Consider the following 24,261-nt stretch of genomic DNA (forward strand, 5'->3'; position numbering starts at 1 on the left):
ACTTCCAACTGCATCATCATTTAAAAAAAAAAAAAAGACATTTCTTCAGTGCAGGCGCTCCTTACTTTAATGAGCGGAGCAACACAAAGGGCATCTAATGTAAACCAAAGAAACAAGACCTCTTCTTTCTAATTAAAACTGTGCAAACCCCGGAGCAGCTTTGCCCAGGGCATGTAAGCGAAAGCAGAGACTGGTCATTAGTCCTAACAAGAGAGCTGCCAGGAAGTGCCCGGACCCTTAAGTGAGAGAGCTTTAGCTTGTCATGGTGAAAACACATTTATTATGGCTAACGAATCTTGGCCAGGGTCTATAAAATACTGGTATCTGCCCGAAGAAGCCCTGGCTGCCTTCTGCAGCAGTAACCTTGTCATGTGCACTGACAGAGGCCAGAGCCGTGCTGTGAGACCCTCAGGAGGTTACAGGGTCTCGGGGCTGCTCCTTTAATTAGCCCGCAGATAGCTCCGGAGAATTTCCTGATGCAGTTCACGGTGGGACAGGGCAAAGGCCTCTGAAACAGCCCTGCGAAGAGGAGGCGATGTTTATGCAGCGTGCTGACCCCCGTAATCACTGCGCTGACATCAGCGGGCGGGCAGGGGGGCCAAAAGGAGCACAGCCGTGCTGGTGGCTATTTATAAATGGGAATGGGGGGTGGGAAGGGGATGGGGGAAGCAATGCCACAAGTGTGGAAACGGACTGCAAGCTGTGATGCTGGTGAAGATTATTCTTCTCCTGGCGCTTGCTCTAAAATGCATAGGAATGGCTGAACGTGCCTTCCACAGAGTGAAGCAGGACCCACATTTGTCCCCTCATCCCCTCCTAGCGTGCACCCTGCTCAGCTCAGCATGTAGCACTTGCACATCCCTCGACGCTGTTGCCCTCTTGCAGTTCCTGGCAAAGTGGAATAAGTGCTTTGGGTGTTTTGCACCTGACTGCCACACTTCGTAAGGAAGAGCCCTGCAGCTGCTTTGGTTTGTGCTGGAAGCTGAAGGAACCCCAGAATGGTTGCAAGATTAAAGATGAGGAAATTCAAGATGAAATGCTTTAACTTGTTTCTGTCTCCACTGCACACCGCTCATGTGGACCTTTCACTGAGGTTTATTCTTTGTGGTGCTTGGTGCTGCACAAAGAAATGAGACAGCAATTCCTTACTGGATTCAGAGCCAGGGCACACCAGACAGACAGACACAGCAAGCATGTGCAGACACATTTTATAGACAATAACCTGACAACCACAGGAGAGGAACAGCTCTTGCCTAGCGCCTGTCACAGGTTTGGGGACATATATCCCGGAACATCACAGAGTATTCTTTGGATAATTATAAAGTTCATCAGCTCAGTGGATCATCCTAAGCATCCTCCTGCTAAATTAATATGGTTTAAACCCTAAAGATGACAGCTGATATTTGCTTTATATACATATATATATATATTTATTTTTTTTTCCAATAAGAAAACCTTTACAGCTGTTAGGTAAAAAAAATGCACATACTGAAAGACTAAGAAAACTGATAAAGTCCACTCTTTTGCAAAAAGATCAAATAAATGAGTAACATCCTGCTTATAGCCTGCTTTGAGAGGCTACATAGAGTAGCACCAGGTGGTTGATAAAGTTGGCTGGTTTGGGGTTAGGATGGGATGGGTTGTCTTCTCGGGGAAACTGGAAGTGATCCTCACCCTTTGGGAAGTGGTAGCTACCTGGAAATTGCATCCACACTGGTCTGGGAATATATCCCTTGTGGCACCCCCTCAGAAACTTCACAGAATCCTCCCATTCAATAATCGATAGTGGGCTAAGCACAGCCTTCATGTGTGTTGGTCTCCATCTCCACTGACATACTGAGATTATGGGTTTTCTTTCCCCAGAAGCTAAGAAAAGGGGGAAGAAAAAATAAATAAAAATCATTGCCCTCTTGATAGACAGGGTGTTGGGTTAGACCGACCTTTCCTCTGACCCAGGCCAACTGTTCCTGACTTCATTAACAGAACCAAGACGTTTTAAGAACTGCTGTGGCAGCTACTGGTTTTAGCTCTGAAGATTCCCAGTGTGATTTCTGCAGTGTGGGATGGCAAGGCATTTATCACCCCAGCCTGTCTTGAGATACATTTAAGCTCAGGAGTTCCCTTCAGACAACAAGTTCAAGGATAAATCAATGCCTTTACAGAAGTTCTTCCTCCCCCTCAAAATTTCTTGAGGTAATTCAGAGTTTGATAAGAATTCCTCTGTCTAAATGGTGAACCGCAACAGGGATTTTTTGGCAAATCTTTACACAAGGCACCCCAATTTTGGGGGTAACTAGCTATCTTAAAATTTATGAAAGAAAATGATTTTTTTTTTAATTAAAAGTATTTTATAATGTTCTATTCTTATAGGAGAGGAATGAAAAAATATTTTATTTTGCACAGTATTTTCTACTATTCTTACGTAGTCAGCATTGCGGTGTGAGACTTCAAGCTTGTTCCGGTGATTTTGTTTGTAGACAGAAGACTTTGGAGAAGTTGCTTACAGACTCATTGTTGAAATCCACTGAGGATTGCCTGTGACTGCTAGTGGGCTGCAGTCTGCCCTCCCATTTCTGCTTTGGTAGCTGCTCCAAATGGAGCAAATTCTGCAGGCACTACAACGCCATTAACCATATCACATTCATCTCCAGTATGCAGCTAGTAGTATTTATCATTAATATCAGCATAGTCCAAAATGAAGAGCACATCCTGGGGAGTTGGGAGGGTGTAGAATCTTTTCAATTCAGTCTCAAACCTTTTGGACAGTCTTAGGTTGACTACCTTTCTGGACATCCATCTGCCATCTCTAGAAATGGAAGAGGGAAGGGAATGGAGGCAGGTAATGAGCACGGAAACTGGATTCTACTGAGGTACAAACTGATCCACAATTATAATATTAAATGAAAGATGCTTATGGTGATTTTCATATGGTCTGAGCACTGGTATTGCTATGGAGGGTGAGCTGGATGGGTGCAGTGAACTTTTAGAAAGTCCTTCACTGAGGTATTGAAATATCGTTTAATAATCAAAGTTAGGCAATGAAGATGGACAAGGTTTGTCTCTCCCATCTCAATGAATGCTGAGTCTTCTTCACATTCCCCTTGTTTTACACTCACACTGTAGGCTCTCTTTGTAAGGGATTGCAATTTTACAACTAGTAAAAAGCTGTGAAATAAGGCCATCATTTTCTTGATGCTGTATGCAGCCAGTGATCAAAACATGTAAGTATCAGTAGACAAACTGAAAGCTCCTTTGTGCAGGCCAGACCTTTCCTCTGTGAGAATGTGTGGCTGTGTGTGCAGTATGTGCACGTGTAGATGTGCAATGTGGGTCTCTCTATGCAAGTATGCCCATTCTTGCTTAATGTGTGCCTGGCCGAGCTCCACTGATTTCATACGTATAACATCATCTGCAAATCTGGTCCCTGACATATTATTTCCAGCTTTCCTGAAAAAGAGCAGTCTGTGTGGTCTAACTGTAGCATAAAACAATACCTTGAGGGAACAATAGTGATGCTGCTGATGTCAGAGTGCTGAATTATTCTGCGCTGGATTTCTCAGGCCACATCCCTGTGATACAAAGATGAAAAATCAGGATTAATTCTTAGAGAGGACCGCTGTGTTTTCGTAAGACAGAGTGTGGGCTGTGACGTGTGAAAATGCCACTTCATTAGTTCTTTCATTTTTAAAAGCTCAGATCTTATTTTCATGTCTTCAGGTTTATATCGACAGACTATTGAATTTGGAAGTCCCTAGACCTATTTTAAAGGCTTGCTTTGCTTCTATAAACCTACATCTGTTTTGGCTGGACAATCTCTGGTCTTGGCATGGGCTTCAATTACCAACTTGCCACCTATATAGTCTGGATGTATAAAGGTTGTATAAAGATGTATAGTCTGGATGTATAAAGGTTGTTGCTGCTGGAGGGAGGATTTTATTTTTTGTCCATTTGTTTTCATGGGGTATCCCAGCATTTTCTTAACTTTTCCTCTTCCTTCTTCACAGTCTCCCAAAAAAAACTTAGCCCTTCCCAGTGATTTTACATGCCCCTAATCCCTTCTTGGATTGGTTTTGATGCTGTTGCCATGTTAACAAAAACAGAATTTCCTCTCCCTGGCCTTCCGGTCTATAACAGCAGCTATTGTAATTTCCAATGGATTTCAAGCTCCAGTTGACAGCCAAGTGGTTCACCTTGCCAATAATGCATGTCAATCATAAGGAAATAAATGAATTTCCTTGTGCAGAGATCTTCGGATGGCTATGAGACCAACCCTTCGATATTTCATCTGGCCTAACATCTTCCAGTTGTTTTGCTTTCTCTTGGAACGATTACAGTGGGTACTGCTATCAGAAAGAGAGCAGTACGCCAGAGCTTTTTGTGTGCTGATGCAATGAGCCTAAATCAAAGGGTCACAACAGACCAGTAACAAATAGAAGGGAGGAAGGAGGGAAATAAGATCCGTCTGACTTCATGCACATGTTTGTAGGCATGTGTGTGTGAGTTCACAGCTTGTGGATAAAGGTGGGAAATACACGGGTATCACCGTGAATGCCTGACTCTCCTCATATCCACCAAGAGCATATTGTTAATACAGCAGTGATCTTCATAAAATACAACAAAGTAGTTAATCCTGATGATGGGTTACTCTGTACTGCAAATAGCCACGAAACAGCATGGTCAGTGCGTGCATATTTGTCTTCTGAATTCCTCTGGCTGTCACTCCCGGAATTAAACCCCTGCTGCCAGTGCATATCAACATCAGTTTTAGGAACAAAAATCCCCGATCTTTCAAGCACTTAAGTACATGGATGGTTTTATAAACATGATATAGTATCTTAGTTTTTTTTTTTTTTTTTTTTTTTTGTGGAACTGTTTGTTCTTTGCGTGCTCAAGTATTTCCTGTTTCATGGGCTAAATGGCTGGATCTTTGGTGGAATAGGTCAATGATGAATTAGGAAATCTTTCATCATTTCTCAGTTCTGAGACTTATTTCCTGAATAGTTTCTCTGGCTCACCTTCATCCTGATTTTAAATGATAAGTAGGCAGCTAGTTCCCCAGGTGTCTATAAATTGATCAGCAGGTGTCTATAAATTTCTGATAAACTGGAGTCTCATCTTCCTGTCCAAATAAATCAATAATTGTTGGTGAAATATGGGCTTTCATGGGCAAAAGCATTGCGCTTGTGGTCTATCAGCAGTTCATGTACACAAATGAAATTAGGATTCATGGTGGTTGAACTTTGTTATAAGGGCAACTCGAATTAAGACATCCTGCCTACCCATTTGACATGTTTACTGATTTTGCAATGGGTCATTCTAGGAAGGACCTGAATCCAGTTTATGAACCTCTTGTCAATGCTACAGTATTACTGCAGGTGTGGAGTTGGTAGCAATTGGCATATGCCTCCTTCCTTGGAGGTAGGGTCTCTCCTCCAAAGCCAATATGACAAGTCTTCCATGCCCCAGATCCTTTTCCTCACACACTACAAGGCATGAACTGCCTTTTCCTGTCTGCGTGTACAGGAAGCCTAGTGTGTAAGGTCTTAACCTCATATGAGGCCCCTAGAAAGAAATCTAAAGCTATTCAGTAAAAATGAATGTTGTCTTTAATCCATAAAGCAGAGCTTTTTTTTTTTTTTTTTCCCTTTGATCACACCATCATCAAGACTTTCTTTTCCTTGATGATTTCTTAGTGTGTTTTTTCATTCTTTGTAAGAATTATTCCATGTGTTTAATCATCATACGACACTTCTCTGTACATTCCCCATTACCACCAGATCCCTCACAGAAAAAGGAACTGGGATAGAAGTATTACCCAGAAACTCTCTGGTAAGACAGTGTTCTTCCTTTTCCTTTGAGGTGCCCAACTTCTACTAGTTTTGGTGTCTTTTCTCCTTATATGTCTCCTCAAGTGTCTTTATTCAGTAATATAAACTTATTTTAAACTGTGTTGTTATGCAGTTTTATTAAACAAGCAATAGGAAGTGCAGATGCTTCCAGTGCCTTCAAGCCAGGTTCTGAAGTTCATTTACTCCAAAATCAATTCAAAGTCACACCCGTGCTGCCAGTGGTTTTATTCCTTGTTTCCCGATAGACATAACTGACTTCAGGACTTGGACACTTTCATATGAATTACTGATGACAAGCCACATAGTGATGTTTCAGTTTTCAGCTGCCAAATGGAGGAAGTACAAAGCAGACTTTGTTTAATCACTGTTTTTCATCCTTTGTTTCCAAGGTATAAAACATTGTTTTTTGTTGTTTTGATATTGTTCTCATATACATGAAATGTAGCTGGTTGAAACAGAGTGGGTGTCAGAGTTTTCCATCAAGTCCTTCATATGATGACTCACCAAAACAAATTCTTTCTGCCAGATGGCGTCGTGCCCATCAGAGTTTCCATGTGCCAATTAAATGGACTGTGCCACAGTTTTCCAGTGTTTAGGAGGCCTACAACAGGTTGGGTTTTGTGCCCTTTCCTCTTGCCTACTGAGAAGTTCAGGAGATGAACTTTACTTGGCTATGTTACAAGATCTGCCATGTACAACCTAAACACTTCTGTGATTCTATGTTGGGAAGAAGAGACAATGTTGGAGATAGGAGCCAACTTCAAGTTCAGTGGAAAATTCTTTAAAACCTGACTTTCCTCACACACACAGGCATAAATATGGAACTGTTGAGCACAGAGCCACTGAAAGAAGAAAAAGGCAGAGTGAAAATATTGTTTTCCACAAAAGCACAATGAAGACTGTGAAGAGAGTTGGAGAGATGTTAGGAGACAGTCGTTCTGGAATAGAACTGGAAGCAACAGGGGGAAGACTTCCTTGACTTCAGACCAAAACCCAAATTCCTTCCTCATGCAGAGCTCCCAGGTTCTGCAGTGTGTTGTTTGAACATTTAAACACCTCTCTATGGAGGGTAGTATAGATGTGCAGACCATGTTCTTCAGTTAGAGAAGTAGTCATCAGCTTCCTCCATTTGACTAGTCCACATTCCTAACTTCCAAATAGGGAATCTTTGAATAGGAAGGGAACTAATCAAAGGGGAAGATCAGTGCTTCAGCACAGTCAGTAACATTAAATATTAATAAAGCTTTAATCTTGGCATAGAACATTTGCTTTTGAAACCTATCTGTACAAATGTTAGCTGTCACACCCAAGCTTGTCATTTGGGATCCATTCACAGTCATTAAGAGATCCACAGCACTTTAAGACAACTGTTCCTAAATATCTTAGATATCTGCAAATATGAAAAAGTAGTAGTACTCAATCTGTAGCTATGTCTGGGGGAAGCCTGGTTTGCTGGCAGAGAACAGAGAGCAGACTCTCAAATAGTTAAACAGAAGGGCTGAAACCCTCAGTCAGTCAGTGCCACTGCAGAGAAATCTGGTCTGTTATCATTGCTATATTGCATGTAGCCTGGAAGGTGGAAATCTTCCACAGTCGCCTTTTTTTTTTTTTTTTTTTCTTCTGCTGTTCCTTTTAAAGTGATTTAAAGCAGTGTCTTAAGTTTTACCAATGGCTACAAGCACATTTCTCTTTGTGGACAGGAACTTTATCTATCTATTTGAAATAACAGTTGTAGTTCTATACAGCCTGTCCTTTGTAGTTGGTTGTTTTCCATGTTTCACCTCCTTCTAGCAAGATGCTTCCTCAGTACGGGATACATGGCTGTCATCATGCTTATACAGGGACAGTCACTTAGGGTAGGATTCAATGAGCAGATGAAGACAGCTGTATTTGTGTCTGTGTATTTGTGTGTGTGTGTCTGTCTGGGGGTTCCTCTCACCAATTCAGACATCTAAATTTAGGATACCAATTAATTCCGCATGTATCAGACACCTCTACTGTTAAGGGATGACCTGCTCCCTGAGAATATGTCCCTTTGGCTGCTGGGCTTTCAGACAGCTAAAATTTGGTGAGATGACTTCAGACCCTCTCCTCCTAGTGCATTGCTGTATGAGCTGAACAGGACTTCGATAGTGACAGTGCAACAAGTACTCATACCCTCTGCTGGCATGCACAGAGTCCTTGCACACAGAAATGCAGCACATGCTACATGAGCATTACAGGTCATTCAGATGTATGTGCCAGGTGTAAAAAGCCACAGAGAGTTTGGTTCTCAGGTCCTGTGTCTCTGTCCTTGCAAAGGTGCCTCTATGTGGCAGTGGGGGAAGAGTGAAGTCTGGATTTAAGTAATTTCCAATAACCAGACCTATACAAGGAGCTACTCCATATGTAGCATGAGTAAGATCGGCTGAAGCTCCTCTGATTTACACGGACTTCTCTTACGACCCTTCTTATCTCACTCTTTCTCTGTGTGCTGGGGACTGGGAGAGCATAGACATCTGGGAAGGAGAGGAGTCCTACAGTACTAGGTGTCTGTATTTTTAAAAGTTCAAGCATAGAAAAAGGTATGGGGAGTTAAAGTCCTTGTTTGGACCATGCATCTGGACGAACTTCAAGGAGAAGAGAGTTCTGAGATTGGGATTTATGGTAGGAGTGTGGAGGGGACAGGGATCATGGTGTGGAAGTCCTGCTTTGGGTGCAGGTGGTAGGCCTCAGGGGGTGAGGGTCCTACTTCAGCCAGTGGCTTGGATGGGAGGAGGTGAGAGGTGTGGGGAGAACAGGGGTGGCCAGACAGTGGGTCCAGCAAGAGTTAACCACCCAGCCAGCCCTTGGTAGAGCATCTGGTGCCTTGCCATCCCCTCCCCTCAGCCCACTGCCTCCCACACTCTACAGACTCCCTCCTGCATCTTCATTATCAGCCTCCGGCGATGACAGTTTGCACAGCAATGTTTTCCACCGCAGGGCTGTGTCGTTTGGGGTATATCAGCGGTGCTGCTTCCCTTCACAAGAGCTCCTATCTGCCTGCCTTGTCTCAGAAGCTCATCAATACAGTATGGGCAAAGCCCAGGCAGCAAGGCCTTCGGCTTGCTTTGGGAAACAAAACACACATGCAGACAATATGAAAAACAGACCCACCCATTTTTATGGGACTTTTGTTTTACAGGTGTTGCCAAAAAATAAAATAAAATATATATATATATATATATATGAGAAATATTTGTAAGCTGTAATCAGAAATGTAATGATCATAAAATAAATTGTGTATGTGTGTGTATATTTACATACAATAGAATCCAAACTTTAGCCAGAAATAAATGGGTCATTACTGCTTTTATTTAAAGAAGCTATATTAACAGGAAAAGAAATGTCTGTGATTGCCACGTCTCCCTGGAACTGGAGTGCCCAGAGAGAGCCACTGTTGGATGTTAAAGGCTTGGACCCACCTTACTGCACCTGCCAAGAGCTGACTTCAGGCCTCTGTGCTTCCCTCACCATAGCAGCTGATGACCTCGCTGACACCTACAGTAAGCCCATACCCTCCCTGCCCTGCACGAGGTGCGAGTGATGCCATCGGGCTGCAGGGGAGCAGGCAACATAACCCGAGCCCCAGCAGCTGGAGCACCGCTCTTGGTGGAGGGGCTAAAAGCAAAACCAAAGGAAAAAGACTTACGCTCGTACTTCCCGCTGTTTAGGCTTTTATGATTCTAAATCATGAAGGCTGGAGTGATGGAAGGGTTCCTGAAAGAAGGGTATTGTTTTCCACAGTTTCTGTCCTCAAGAAGTAGATGCATCTTACATTGTAGACGTTGTGAGGGAGAAAAATAAATAAATAAATAAATTTCAGAAATCCTCATGGGCTTCTGTCTTGGATGGATTGGATGCCGTCTCTTGTACACTTCCCTGGCAGATGCAATATCAGGGAATGCCTCAAAAGGCACAAGTCTCCACACCCTGTGAAAGGCTGGGCAAGACCCAGAGCAAGTGTAAACTAAGACAGGTGAGCTTAGGGAGTCACTCCTCTGTGTATGTCAGCACTGCCTCAGCAAGCCCAGCTCCTCATCAAGGGTAAGTCTTTACAAACCCTTTACAAAGAAGAGGACAGATGATCATCTGAGGAAATCAGAATGGCTTTATCAGACAAAACAGTGAAAGTTGATGGTGTAACTCAGCTGCAGTAAGGGTCAGGCTCCTGGCTGGGGTAAACTGGCATTGCTCAGCTCGTGGCTGGAGCTCATCGGTCACCCTAGATGTTGATTTGACTCCGTATCACGGCTATTTTTGTCCTCTTATTAACTGGGGAAAGAAAAAAAATATTAAAAAATGTTTACTATTTAGACCCCTGTCATTGTAAGACTGCAAAGTGATGAACCACAAACCCTTCCCTATTTGACTCTAACACCATCCTTCCCTCGTGGCCGTGAGGCCATTCCCTTCTTGCTGATCTCACACAGCTGTTTCTCCCGTGTCTTTGACCACTGATGCTGGCTGCTGTAGTGCATGCCCAGACGTTTATTTACTCTTTGCTCCCTTCTGCGATGGTGTTTGAGGCCCCCGCTCCCCTGCTCACTCCCACCACCACCCCCGGTGAAGCCCCACCATCTGCTGCCTGTGTTGACAGAGCTGCTTTCATGCATGGCACCAGTTCTTCAGGTTGACTGGCTTTCAGCTGGAAAAAAACGGTGCCTCGATGAATCGATGCTATTCTTTGGCATCTTCACTCTGTGTGCGATGCAAAGAAAGCCTGTGGTAATGAACAAATATATTAAACACAGTTGTTTCCATAGGCCATTCTCTCCCCAGCCCTGTGGTTGACCGTTGCTTCCGAGAGCCACTTGGTCCTGTAAATCCTTGGTCAAAAGTGTTGAACGCTTTCAGGGTTCAATATTTCAAAAACTCAGAGCTCCAGCAAGTCAAGGTCTGCTGGCTAGATTTACGAGGTAAAAACAAGAAAAAGTTTCAGCAAAAATAGCAGATTGATTGACTATGGCTTCACTGCTAGCTGAAGTGCAAGTGTCTTAAGCACACGGAGCCTCTTGACCTGTGTGCTGGCCGTCAGCCCAGGTACAATTTAGGCTCTGAGCTGCTTCTACAGTATCAGGACTGCCTGCATGGTGCTCCCAGGGGCCTTCAGGCCACATTCCTGATCCGCCACACACACTAACCCCAGTAGAGACCTCCAAAGAGTGTGAAGATCAGCTGTGCTGCTCTGCTGGACTGTTTGTGTGTATGTGTGCTGAAAACAGAGCTCAGAAGTCCCATCACGTGTAACCTGGATGACAGTCATACCGGAGTGACTCTGTCCTAAATGTGCCAACACAAATGCCCTACTAAACCCTGAGGAGTCTATCAGACCACAGGCTGAGCCTGAATCTTTCCATATGTGTCTCTGTATGGTCCAGTGGGTGGAAGAGATTCATCACCCATGAAGGTGAAGATGAGAAGATTCTTCTGGATCAAGAAAGTGTTCAGTATGTTCACATAGTTACAAGTCTTCCTTCATGCCTGTGCCTAAGGGGAGGTTGATGAATAGATAATGTAATGTCAGACTCATTACTGAGGAAATTAAAACCACCACCAGCACCCCCCACCCCCCCCCAAAAAAAAAAAAAAAAAAAAAGCTTAAGGATAATTTAGATCTGAAACTGGTTGACTACAAAGGTGTTGAAATCTCCATACTTGGATGTCTTGAAGACCTGACTGGACATAGACCTGATCTACTGGCTCTGAACTCAGTGTTGACACACCTTTGAATGGGAGTTTGGAATAGACTTTCCCCACCCCACCCCCCGCAAGCTGGTCTCCAACGAGGATGAACCTATGATTTGAGATAACTCACCAGCCAAAATGTACCCAACAGTGCCTCACATGGCAGCTGAATGCCATCCTAAATCCCTGCTGACTATAATGGGAACTCAGACGTCAAGTTCATGTACAATCTCCTCTGAAACCTGCATTTAGGTCTATGACTATATTTAAATCCCACTCTCTGCTTCTAGCTGTTCTGCTTTATGAGATTATTCCAGAGTCTATGGTTCAACCCCTGGATACTGGATTTGGGAAATATTTCTATCTGCAGTGCTATCTATCCTTAGACTGAAGGCTTCTGTTTTCAACAAGAGAAGCACCTTTCCTAGTATCCTACTGAACTTACTGAACTTTTTTATGCTCTTCAACCACAATTAATATAAATGAAGGAAATTATGGGTGGAATTGGAATATGAGGTCGAGAAGAAGGGGTTAAATGTTTATTATTATTCTCTAGCATATGTAACTGCAAAAATATGCTCATTTGTATATCCTAATTTGCATATACATTTATTTCCTTTTGATGAGTTCAGAGAGACCAAGAACACCCTAGGTAAGTATGAACATTAATATGCACAGACAGACCAAAGAGATGTATGTTTGTATCTGATTTATTAAAAAATTTAAATCAATGTAAATAAACTGCCAGTGGATTAAGCAGATATATAACAGATGTCTGATAGCTAGTTAGATCAAGTACAGGATTTTAGGACCAAAGCTTTTGCTATTTTTGTATATTTGTTGTTATTTTTGTTACCTGCATTAAAATTTACAGTGAATGGTAGATACTAAAACCAAATTAAGCAAAATTTTCATTGGACATGACTGCCTACAGTTAGAAAATCTGTTTCCAAACCCCATTAAGGTAACATTCTACTTTGTGCACATTATTTCTTAAGCTCACTTAAGTCTCTCAATTAAATGTCATCTAGAACATGGAGTACTCTTCCTCAGTCCCACTAAGCTGATGCTGGGAAAGCCAATGAGTTACTTAATAAGGTCAAAGTAACTTCACATTGAACAACCTACAGTGGTTAAAGCATGTCCATCTAGTCTCTACTCTATGGATATTTCTAAGACAGTCCAAGTTGACCATTTTGCCTCAGTCTTGGTATGCTCAGGTGAGAATTGACTTGAGGAACTATCAGGATAAAGTTCTTGGAAGGTTTGTGGTTCAGTCCTGAGTAGAAAGCACTGCAAATCTTGCAAAACAGTTTGTTTGCAAATGTATTCCCAGTGATCTTAAGTGATAGCACAATTGAAGCCAGCAGATGTAATCAGATAAGATCACAGTTTTTCAGGAGGATCAAGAGAGACAGATACTATAAAAGATTTTCTCCAGTCTGGGTTGCAGGCATTTGAGCAGGATCCAGTAATCACAAGCAGGGATTCTCTGGTATGAGTTATTTCTGCAGTTGGATGTGTGACCACAATTGCCCCTTCCAATCCTAGTAAAATAAACAACAAATAATGATGTTTAAAAAAGTCTTTAAAAAAGGAAATTGAATCAAAGGATTTTTTTCTTTTTTATTATTATTATTTTTTTTTTCATTTTCCTTAACCCCAAATTGGTAATGAGAGAGCAGCAGCCGGGGAACACACATGTTCATTGCAAACAGAAAGTAGAAAAGGCACTAATCAACTCCTCAGAGGGACCTGACCACTTCAGAAGGCTTCTTGAGACAACCACCTTTTGAAGATGAAGGGGGCTCCTCTGGTTCTCATTCAATGAATTGCAGCTTTTACACTTCAATGGATTTACACTTGAGGTTCTTTCGAGAGCTTTTATAGCCTCTTTAGTCTGCTGCTATAACTTTTTTCAGGAGGTGAATGTGGGAAGATTAATAGATTTAGTTTTCAATGCCCCAAATTTGCCCTCTCTGAAATCAGTAACACAAGTTACCAGTAATTTAAACAAGCCATGGGTAGACCTTGAGCCTTTCTGAAGAATCAAGGCTCAATACTTTTCAGCCTGTGATCTTAAACAAGATGCTAAAACATGATGCTGAAGCAAAGAGAAGCAAAGCAATCTTTTTGACAGACTGTGCTACCCAAATCTGAAAGTAAACACTAACACAGCCCAGCATAAAGCAGAACATATAACTCGTCTGCCTGGTATGTCAGCACATAGACCCGTAACATGCTCACAATATGTATGGAGAGTTCATTGCTCATGGGTCCATGTTACTAAACTGAGTGCAAGAGTCAACGGAAATGGCACAATTTTTCTTGATAATTCAAGTGTCACTAACCCAGTTATTATTAGACCAAAAATCCAGTTGTTCAAGTCAGGGTCATTAGTACTGGAAATGAAAGCGTGAAATTCAGAGGTCAGAAACCTCACCAGACAGAACATTGACAGCAAAAAATGCAGAATGTTTTGATATGACCAGTTACTAGTGAAGTTTTTATTTTTTTATTTTTTGCAGGGGGTGGGTGGAGGTGGGGGAGACAGGGGTGGCGACCTGATCCAAAAGCATTTGCTCAGCTGAACTCAGGAACATAAGGTGGTTGATGCAGGGTCCAGGCATTTCTGTCTCTTCACCTGTATCCCTGTGTCATCTGGATAAGATAGTTGTCTCCTGCCCTTATAGGTCTAGTTTAAATTAATGTGATTAATGAGATGGTATTTATTCAGGTTTTTGCAGATCCCTTCACCATGGGCTCACAGGGTCTGTTCCATAGCTCTCCATGCTAAGAAAAAAAAAAAAAAAAGAACTATACTATGAAAACTACTTCTGGAGTGTACATTAGGTAGCTTGATTTAAATCATACAGAAAGCAGCATTTAAAGATGGCCAGAAGTCCTGAATTCTTGTACTGGTGCTGCTCATTGCACAGAATCACAGAATCACAGAATGGTTGAGGTTGGAGGGAACCTCTAGAAATCAATGTCCCTGCTCAAGCAGGGTCCCTTAGGACACATTATGCAGGACTGTGTCCAGACAGCATTTGAATTTCTCCTGGAAAAGACACTCAACATCACATTCATGAAAGTGGAGCTGCTCTATAGAAAACTTTTTTTTTTTTTTAAAGACTTGACTGACATCTTCACTGACATTTATGGGAAGTTCCATATTATCGGAAATGGAGTTTAAGGAAAATATAGGTTCTGTATGGAACTGGTTTAGTCTGGAGCAATTATTAGCTGTCCCCCTGCTTATTCTGAAAGTTCTGAGGTTTGTAACCATAAGAACCCAGCTCTCTGAGAAACCTCCTGATCTGGAGAGCTAAGTACAAACACAACCTTTCACCTAAGCATTCAGCAAAAGCACAGAAACTTGAACATATTAATTCATACACAGAGGTAGAGAACTTCTATTTGCTTAGGTATTACCATCTTGGAGAGAGAATTGCATTCTGCCATCATTTGACAGTGTGGGAACTCAGATACACCTGCCTGTGTACCTGGACTTGAGTACTTAGTTAACACTGACCTTGTTTTGAGTTCCCCTGCTTTTCAAAATGAGTCCAATGGCCAAAAATCTAAAGATAAATAGAAGAATTATAAAATCACTAGTAAAACTAACATCCATTTTATTTGACTTTTTGATTTTTGAGCCTTTAGGAAACCACTTTTTCAAGTGTTTTTTTACTCCTGCAAAGAAGAAATACAATCATTGGTTAAAAATAAATAAATAAATAAAATGCACAAAGAAAAAAAAAACACACCACAAAACAAACAAACAAACAAAAAACACCAGTCTTGAGGCTGTCACACAATCACATGACTTGCTGGGAGCTCAGGAAATAAGACACTAGATATAGGAACCTGTACAAAAAACCACAAGAGTCACCACAACCACTGGACTCACATTGGTATGTAGGTTGTGATAGCAGAATATTTTCCAACTCCTAACCAGTGGGAAAAAAAAGAAGAGAAGAGAAGAGAAGAGAAGAGAAGAGAAGAGAAGAGAAGAGAAGAGAAGAGAAGAGAAGAGAAGAGAAGAGAAGAGAAGAGAAGAGAAGAGAAGAGAAGAGAAGAGAAGAGAAGAGAAGAGAAGAGGAAAGGAAAGGAAAGGAAAGGAAAGGAAAGGAAAGGAAAGGAAAGGAAAGGAAAGGAAAGGAAAGGAAAGGAAAGGAAAGGAAAGGAAAGGAAAGGAAAGGAAAGGAAAGGAAAGGAAAGGAAAGGAAAGGAAAGGAAAGGAAAGGAAAGGAAAGGAAAGGAAAGGAAAGGAAAGGAAGGGAAAGGAAGGGAAAGGAAGGGAAGGGAAGGGAAGGGAAGGGAAGGGAAGGGAAGGGAAGGGAAGGGAAGGGAAGGGAAGGGAAGGGAAGGGAAGGGAAGGGAAGGGAAGGGAAGGGAAGGGAAGGGAAGGGAAGGGAAGGGAAAGGAAAGGAAAGGAAAGGAAAGGAAAGGAAAGGAAAGGAAAGGAAAGGAAAGGAAAGGAAAGGAAAGGAAAGGAAAGGAAAGGAAAGGAAAGGAAAGGAAAGGAAAGGAAAGGAAAGGAAAGGAAAGGAAAGGAAAGGAAAGGAAAGGAAAGGAAGGGAAAGGAAGGGAAAGGAAGGGAAAGGAAAGGAAAGGAAAGGAAAGGAAAGGAAAGGAAAGGAAAGGAAAGGAAAGGAAAGGAAAGGAAAGGAAAAAGAATACAAACTAATCAAAAAAGCTTTGTTCTTTGGGGCAGTTCTGGTTCACCAAAAGGTAGCACTTTAGTTAACCTCTTTTATTTAAAAAATACTTATTTCCCTTGCATGCCTATGAAAACTCCTTTCACTTGTAACCCAAGGAGCAAGATATCATTTGCACATAACTTTTGCATTGTAATTTACAGCAAAGACCTTGGTTGGCTGCCAGTCTAATAATCCCAGACCTTACAGAATGAAATGAAGACATTAATATTATTTTTATTAAGCTGGTAATAAGGCAAAATGAAGCAGAGTTTAAAGCAAATGCAGGTGGAGGGGATTTTATGCCAAAGGAATAAGAACATTGCTTGAGCATGGCCAGTCCCAGCTCCAGGCAAGACACTTGGGAGGTGCAAGCAAAATTCCTTCTCTTTAGGTGTTAGTCTTGAGATATACACAGCCCTTCCTTTTCACCGCAGTCAATGGGAGTAAGGTCCAGCTGTGCCTTGAAAATATTACTTTTCATGAATCGTTTTACCTATAACCATCCTCCATGCTCTGTGTCATTCCTGAAGAAACTCCTTGAATTTTAGTGCCTTTGACTCCATGATGTTCATCGGAAAAAAAGAGCCAAAACAAATAGAAATACCAGATCTAACTAAATTCCTAGGTGCCTGTGAAGTGACTCTGGTGGTTAACCCTTAGCTTTTAGAAAGCCTAGTTATCTCACGTATGATTCACCTGGTTTTCCAGATCTACACTGCTTTTTTTTTTTTGTCCTACATCTGACAATTATTATTATTATTATTATTTATTTAATTATTTATTTTGCATATGTCTTCAACACACTGGGGCATTTAAAAGGTTACTAGATTGTTTTTACGGACACCTGAATCCCACTTTTGCTTTGTTGTCTGGGCATGAATTAGGATGGCAGTCCTCTGGCCTAATAGTATGTAACTGGATTCAAACCACATATGAAGACAGCTTAATTTAGATGTCTAGGTGTAGGATGTTTCTACTCAGTATGGTCAGAGAATTCATCTTCCCCTAAAGTTGATACCTACACTCATGTGAATGAGATATTCTCTTGTCACTACTGAGGCATTTATATAGTTATATCACACATTGTGATATGGGAAATATAGAAGATACATGCACCTTCTGAAGCATCTTGAGACCTCATGGGATACCCTACTCTACCTGAAAAAGAACCATCTTCCTATGCTGAGCCAACTGAACCAAGCCTTAGGTACCCTGGGTTATAATATCCATTCAGATGCCTGGATGAGACAGACTCATACAGGTGACTGAATAGGGATCTGAGACCAATCTCTGAAATGATCAATAAAGAATCTCTTACATGCATCTAAATGTCTGAATGTATCAAGAGAAAGAGTAGGGTTCAACTAGTTCATCATAGATGTCTCCACCTGGACCAATTGCCCATATTCCCTTCCTGTAGCCAATGGAGATATACCTGTTAGAATCAGCAGAGTCTGCAGAGTAATTCTTCTCATCCTATACTGGGTATCTCAAACTGATCAGATGAAGTGAGTTCCTCAAGTGTTCCCATTTCCCTTGATTAAGCATAGAGTACCTTGGCTGACCAGCTCAGCTGAAGAAGGCTTTATTGCATAAAGCTACTGAGGGAATTTGATCTTGAAAGAAATTGATTTGAGAGAAGTCTAGATTTCTGCAGGAAAATTAGGAAACCCAACTCTGACTGTGACTTTATTTTTAGGCTCTAGGACAAAATAGAAACCACAGCCTTAGTAGAAACCTTGAATTTCAGAAATGTTATAAACAGTAGACTCACTTTTCACATCTGTAGCTCTGTCACCACCCTGCTTAGCAAAAAACATTGGAACTGGCAAGCTTTTACTTTTGGACATTAAATCAAAGGTCTAATCTGAAACGAAATGTCTCCTGGTGTTAGCAAGGGCTCAGCATTTCAGTTCCTGTAGACAGCAGCCCACAAAAGAATGATACCAGCTGCATGTGCAGAGATTTGAATCCTGAAAGACCATTAGCTTCTTCACAGACAGGTAAAACAGAAGCAGTTCTCAGCCTGTCTACAGAGTCCTCAAATCACAGCTCTAAAATTATAGTGCATTGTTTAAACTTCTCTTTTGGAACAGTTCAAGGGCTTTCTGATCTGGTATATGGCAAGTGAAACCATAAGCAATACACACCTTTTTCTCTGTTATGGGTAATTAATATATGTATATTTTATGCTGTTAGTATAAACCCTCTCTGTCTTCAAGAAGAGACCGTCAGCACTGACTCACTTTTCAGTGTTCTGTTTTAGGAAGCATTAAGGGGTAGGATGAAAGACTGGTTCCCTGAGCTGCCCCACAGATCTTTTCAGTGTCCCTGCTTAGAAAATCCAATATTCCTCTATCTGTGCCCTGACATGCTGACGCCTCCTTTTGGGTTATCTGCAGGTCATGGGAACCATAACGTATATTTAAAACCCACCAGGTCTGCTGAAAAGCTCAGGGTAAGGAGTTAGCCAAGGGAAATTGTCACAGTCCCCTAATCTCCACTTACAACGTTGATTTGAGCTACTATTTCCACTGCTCCAGAAGTGCAATTGTCAGTGTGGTACCAGGTCATGGTATTTATATCGCATGCCACACACTTCACGTGTCGTGGAAACAGGCTGCAACATCTACTCACAAGCCTCCTTCCTTTTTTTTTTTTTTTTTTTTCTTCTCTCCCTGGTTTCCCTAGACTTCTTTTAGCTCAGAATGGTTTTAAATAGCAACACCCTCAGCACAGCACACTGCCTTGCCATGATAAACTGTTCCAGAGGTCAGAGAAGGAGCTTGAAAATTCAGTGGTCATTTTTATTTGCAGGGAATGCTTCAGGCCAAAGTCGTGGGCATTCGTTTGTGGACAGACTGACCACATCTAATTTGGGAAATTCATTCTGTGAAGAGTATGAGGCAGCATATGTTATTGCAAGCCACGAATAGAGAGGCTGTGACTTCTCAGGTTGGTGGATTACATAGCCAGGGCTACTTCTGCTACCTCAATATAACCAGGGTTCTACTGTGCTTGGTGGACAAGAGAAGCTATGCCCTGAGCTACAAAGCAAGAAATACCCAGGAGATTTACCCATACAGACAATGGGATTTTCTTTATATCATATTTATACATGAAATAAATGTACAACCACTTTAGCACATGCTTCAGTCAATGAAGAATTGAATGCAGCAGAAATAGCAGAGGAGATTGAAAAATGGTTGTGAAGTCAGCTTCTCCAAGTTAACCCATGATAAAACATAGGAGAGAGTGGGGGAAAGAGGTGGGGAAATGTCTCTTTATAGGCCCCACCATCCCATTTACAGTGAATTTACCTGAGTTAAAATAAAGCCTTAGAACATGGTAGTAATAAAAAAGCAAATCAAGGAAGTGTCAAAAAGTTCAAAAGTTTCCAAAAGGTACTGATGATAATTTTGAAACCTAGGTAGGCAAGTGATGAAAGAATAATTAATACTACTAAGCTGTAAGAATTTAAATAGGTAACCAGTCTCCATAGCTTCTTGCTATAATGAAAGGGTCAGGTTCCTCCACATCATGTAGTAGAAAAGGATGGGAAATTAGCTTAGTGTCTGAATTCCCCTCAGGGGCTTATAATTCATTATTGACTAGAGAAAGAGATTAAGGAAATTAATTTTATAGTCACTCATGTTGGAGGAGTGGGAATACACCCACATGAATGTTCATAATGCCTGTGCCTTCCAAGTGATGTTTTCTCATTTTGCAACATATTTAATTTTTTTTTTTTTTTTTTTTTTTTTTATGACTGGAAGAGAAAGAATGGTAGAAAACACTATTCCTTTAGGATTGTGATGGTTTGAGTGACCTACATTTTCAGCTGTTGAAGTAAAAAATATTGACCGTTTGCAATAATCAAGAATTTTCAATGACTCCTCTTTGAGTGTCTTAGTATATGACTATGTGTATACATATATACATGCATTTTTATCTGGTTTTATTAAAGCCAATAAAATAAAATAAAATAAAATAAAAAAGCTTAGGGAAAAAAAATCACAGATCACCACCAGCCTTATTTCTGTCCTACAAAAATACAATTTATTTAGTAATTTTAAATTTGGTGAGGACATTTTATCTTGGTGAAATGTTCTAAAAAATTCTTACTTGGAGTGAGACTAAATACAGAAAGAATGTTGATGTCAATTCAGAATAGTCTTGTCAATAATCTTCTTTTAACTAAGAGGAGTTGGTACTTTAAAGTCAATGAGATTGTCTTCCCATGAAATCTCCAGCTTGGTTTTCCAGGCTCCCACAAATCCAGGTAAGCTTAGCCAGGTGTCCAGGTTCTGAGATGCTTGTTGTAAGTGAATATGTGAGGTTCTGTTTGTGGCTGCTACTATATTGCACCACAAAGTACACAAGATGATGCTAAATGTATTCTTGCTAATACTCAAAACGAATCCACTTACTGCCTGCTGGCTCCATGAAGGAAAGGACAAAATCACAGGCTCCTGTTTATTGTTCCCAAATCTATGAACAGCAAGTGAAGACAGAACAGCAGAAAGATGTGGGCTTGCTGAGATCTGAAACGGTCCCTGAGGCACAGAACTGGTCCCCAACAGGGACATAAAAGGTGACATGGTGTCCCCATCCCTGCTCACACCATGGCTGGCACCAGGACTTTCCAAGACAGTGAATCAGCCACCAAGTAAGAAATCATATTTTATTTCCACAAAAAAGACAGCTAAAGAAATCCTGTGTCCCCATAGACATTTGCCTTGTCAAAGTTTGAAAATCTTTTTTTTTTTTTTTTTAAATTCTCATGAACAATTAGAAAGTTGCCTGGAGTTCTGAGGAAGGGCATAAGACAGCTCTTGAAAATGGAGTACTAAAGAATGTTTTTAAAATCAATGCAATCTGTCTATACACATGTACATGTACAGAAAAGGGAGAGGGATAAGCAGAGGTAAATAATAAAAATAAGGAAAAAAACATATAGAAACTCTAAGGTGTTCTCAACTAAGGAATTTTGACATTTGAGTGTTTGTATAGGCACTAATTACAAATGGTGGGAAAAAAATAAATGGGGTGTTTTTTAAGCGTCAGTTCTCTGAGCCTTTTGAGCCATGATTTTGGCTGAATACCTTACAAAAAGGACAAATATCTAGGAAAGAAATTTGAAAGTTTAAGCTTTCTCACAATCAAGTGCTTCAAATTTTCCAATTCTTGCAATGATTGTGCAAAAGTAATCAGGGAGCTGTAGTTTTCTCTTAGCTAAAACGTTTTACTCATACTGTATGTTTTACTTATTTCAAAAGAATATCCACTCTTTTTGATGTCCAGCTTGCTTTATTTACCTTTCTCTAAAGACCATTCTTAGAAAGAATCATTATTTGTTCTGTGGTTGTATCCTGGCTTGGGACTTACCTCCTTCAAAGAGGTTAAAAATGCTAGGACCTTTAGCCAGGTGGAAAATACACGCAAAGGACGTGTAAATAAATATATACATATATAAAATTTTATATAGAAAAACATAAATAAGCTGTTGCTTGAGCAAGAGAGACACCACATGGCTTCATGTTCTCACTGGGTTTTTGCTCAAGAAGGCAGTGAGGGTGTATGTATGAGTTTGTGCATGCTCCAGGAAAGCTTGGTTATGGATGACCTACTATGAACATTTTCCTGTTTATTGTTTCTGCTTTTTCTTTGGGCTTCTTCCCTTCTGTTTCACTCAATTCTCCTTTCCAACAAAAGAAAATAAAAGCAAGCCATAAAAATTACAGTTCTGCCTGTCTCCTGGTTTCATCCCCTTTCTTTGTTGCTTCTTTCATTTTGGAAACATCACAGTCATGGCTGAAAGAGCATCAAAGGACTCCGTGTTGTTGTTGGTTTTCACACAACAATGCCAAGGAGACCACAGCGTTCTGAAGTCGAGGGAGGAGGAAGGGACAGCGCTGTATGACCCTGTCCTGAGCTACGACGTAGCAAGTGAGATATCAAAATAACCTGTAACTGGTATCAACAAAGGGAATGAGGGAAGTGGGAAGCATGCAGGAAAGGCAAGAAGGGGAGTTTTCAGCTGGAACAGCTTCTGACCTGATTCTGTGGACTTGAGCCCTAGCTGGAGGCATCGTATCTGAATGTCCTCCTTTTCTTTCCTATGTAGTGCTCAATTTGCTTTGAAGTAAATCCCAAAAAATACTTGCTCAGTAGGCTGAATATCATTGGAAATATCCAGTGAGGCAACAAACAGATCCACAAAGAGAGAGAGAAGGAAAAAAAAATAGAGAAAATGTCCAAGTTATGTTTGGATTTTCTTCGTTTGTCATCCTTCTCTTTCTGCTTCTGTGTTTTCCTTCTTTATGCCTATTAGCTGGGGTTTATATTTCTGCCTTTTCATGATGTTGCCATGCTTTATAACCTTTCTGTCTTGTATTTTCTAAAGCCACCGAGTTCGAAGTGAAATAATTAAACTCCTTACACGTTTGACTCTGGGCTACTTTTGATATAGCATGATACGGAAAGCATTTTTTTCTCCTCCCACCTGATAACAAAGAGAAAGTGAGCTTATACTGATGTATTTTAAACCAGTTTCCATGTCGTTCCAGTAAGAAAAAAAAAAAAAAAGTTTACTTGCCAGCTTTGAGTGCAAGCAAATAAAAAGGAAATACCTCAAAGCTTGAAATGATGCTGCATGTCATGAAATGTTCAGTTTGCCTCCATTAGGTGATTCTTATCAGTCTTCTTTCTCTTTAGATCAGAGCTGGGTCTTGAATATCCTAAGACTGAGCTACACATTTTCGTGCCATGGACCTTAAAGATGGCTGAGAAATAGATAATTAAACAGATGAAGAGGCGTAGAAAAAAAAAAAAAAAAAAAAAGGAAGACCAAGATGACCAAAAGACCATGGTCCCTATCAGCATACCATAAGCAGTTCTGGATTTACCATAACCAGTTTGCAAATATATATTGAACAATAGTCAAAGAGTGAAAAAGACTGAGAAATGGTCTGTGTATTGTTTTTGTTCTCCTGCCTCCCATACACAGGCAAGGAATACTAAGTAGATGCAGAAGTGTCAGTACTATTACTAAAATGAATTTTAAAATAAGAAAAAAAGGAGAACATAAATAAAAATGTTCCCCCTTTTGAAAGTGGTTTTCTTTGAGCCTAACTGGAGGGAACCACAATTCTAATGCTCTAGGTGCAGATCCCGCACTAAAGCTGCCACAAAGCTGGAGCCAGCTCTGCATTATCAGGAATAACGTTGGGTTTGGCTGGCATGAATAATGTCCAAGCAGCTTGGACATAGATTAATTGGTCCATATTCAAATTAGGTGTCTTTGTGCTAATATCTGTAGCTCCTTGTGGGTCTGTCAGCTCAGGAATAGCATCATGTAAGACAATGTATGCCCAGAGCAGTCTTGGCCATAGTTTCCTGTATCTTTTAAAACTGTGAGCCAAATCCAATGCAAATACTTGTGTGGCAATACCCCAGGCCAGATCAAGGAGCCAGGCTGGGTCAACACTGTTTTTTTTTTTTTATTTGGGGTTAGTTTCAGCCTCTTCTCTCATTCCACCTCACAGATACATAAATGTTTGGACTGGCACAAGGCAGCGGGAACTGCCGTTGGTGGGGTGAGACAGAATTGCTTCTTTCTGCGGTAAAATACCAACTTGCAGCGGGTTACAGAGCCTGTTGATCTATAACCTGAGCTAACAGGACTCACCAAAGCTGAGCTGGCCTGCTAAGGGCCAGTCAGGTGTCTCCATAGCCAGGGTATGGTTTATTCACAAAAACGTGGAGGCTTGAGTGTATATTTAAAACCTTTCTCCAAACATCCGGCATTAGAAAAGTATGTATGAGTCCTGCCCACAGCGATTCAGCAAACCATATTTTCCATGAATGCATCTGATCGCAAATATGAGAAACGTATGGGGAGCTGATGCTTCTATTTTCCTGGTGGGGGGGGAAGCACAGAATGCATATATCAAATGATCATAATAATTACAAAATAAATACAAAACAGCCAGTTGGCA

This window comes from Cygnus atratus, chromosome 2, assembly GCF_013377495.2.
Source record: "Cygnus atratus isolate AKBS03 ecotype Queensland, Australia chromosome 2, CAtr_DNAZoo_HiC_assembly, whole genome shotgun sequence".
In the NCBI taxonomy this organism is placed as follows: Eukaryota; Metazoa; Chordata; class Aves; order Anseriformes; family Anatidae; genus Cygnus; species Cygnus atratus.